Source organism: Sardina pilchardus, chromosome 24, assembly GCF_963854185.1.
Source record: "Sardina pilchardus chromosome 24, fSarPil1.1, whole genome shotgun sequence".
Classification (NCBI taxonomy): Eukaryota; Metazoa; Chordata; class Actinopteri; order Clupeiformes; family Clupeidae; genus Sardina; species Sardina pilchardus.
In genome coordinates, this window is record NC_085017.1 from 19,832,224 (window position 1) to 19,834,027 (window position 1,804).

Below are 1,804 nucleotides of genomic sequence, written 5' to 3' on the forward strand. Positions count from 1 at the left end.
CTCAAAATGAAGTTATTTTGTCAAAGAATGAAGCTTGTTTTCACTTCACAAGATACATGCAGTCAATCAGAGTACACTAGGTTTCAAAATACTGGCTACTGTTCACATTACAAAAACTGCATAGACTTTTATGTTTAAGTTTTACAGGTATTTGCATGCAAAACATGCAATCCAGCATTTTTACACTAAATTTCTTGGTTGGGAACTGTATGTCCAGATATAATGGTCACATTCAAATGCATTCCAGTAAAAAGCAAATCTTTTTTTTTTTCTTTTTTTTTTCACCAGGCCTACAGGAGGTGCAGTATAAATACTGTTTACAGTAGACTATGATAGAACAGAAAAAGTTTTACAGCATTGCAGTGAACAAAATATCCATGATACACAAGAGCATTCTGAACATTTTTAACAACAGCAAAAAGCCCATATAAAAAGGGGGTGAACAAAGAAAAAGCACAATATTACTGTGTCTAATCTCTGCACCTGCTCCTCTCAGTGCTCCTGCACCTCTCACTGCATCTCTCACTAGGCCTGCTCTTCTCCCTGGGCCCCTTACGCTTACTTTTTCTCATCCAGACATTACAGTATTTGTCTTTTTCTGTTTCTGCTTCCAAAAACATCACCTCCTCTTTTTACTGTGTAAGTGTCAATATAATAGAGACCCCTGCCACTGAGTCTAAGACAGACTGAAATCAGCTGTGGTTGGCCCAATTTACCCAACATAAATCATCTGTGTGTCAATTATTCGATTGTTTGTTTATTATCAACTGAGATATATTGCTTTTGAATTGATAACATTGCAGAAGCAGAGGTTTTTATACTGTATCTAAGGTTTGGAATATTGTTTTAACTATTGTGGGATGTTGTGTGTTAACATTCGAAAATAATACAAAAACGATCCATTATTTTGTTGGGAGGTATAGTTTGTCTGTTAAGAAAATGTAAGCATTGTGAAAATGTATTCACTGACTGCATACTGTGTGAAAACAACATGAAATGTGTGAATGGTATGGCCACGAAAGACCGATGCTGTGCTAACTGTGTTTAGAGTTTTGAAAATGTGTCAACTGAATGGACAAACGCTTGTTAGCGATTGAAAAAAACTGTAAGTTAAAGCCGGCGAGCGCATGCATCATCATCCAGCGGCGGATCGAGGAAAATAAATAGCGTTTCGCTCGGCAGTCAGGACTACTCTCGAGTCGCGTTTTTTTTTTTTGTTTTTTTTTCCTTCTCCGACCGCGGGAGTCTCACAAGCATGCGAAAGACGAGACCCCTTCTTCACAGACCCCTCCAGCAGAAAGCAGGTGAACGGCGAAGAGACGGGGAGAAAAATCCATACGTCTCGAGTCAGCGCCAGGTGAGCTCGGTATTGTGAGGTGAGCCGAGACTGTTATTTGCCACAGCGAGCTGCGGTATCATCCCGTAAAAAACACGGCATGTATTGGCAAGAGATAAGGCCTGGGGGGTAGAGGTGGATAAGCCCAGCTTCAAAAAGTGAAAGCCTTAATCTGAGTTGTTTCTACCTGTGCACTTAACACAGGTAATTTCTCTTCTTACACACTACTTGGCTGAGAAGTTGTCCTGATCAAATCAGCTGGTTTAAGTAAAGGGCTGAAACAAAATGGACTTGTACTTTTCTGAAGATGAAGAGGTATCTCACCTCTGCCCGAGTGCACTCCGGAAGCTCTGGAGGAATGATTTGAGCTCAGCAAAACACACCGCTCCTGTTTCCAGGCTTGTATAAGTGTCTCGAGTTCTGGCATGAATGAGAGAAGCGAACAAAGAGATACAGAGGCTGAGGGAG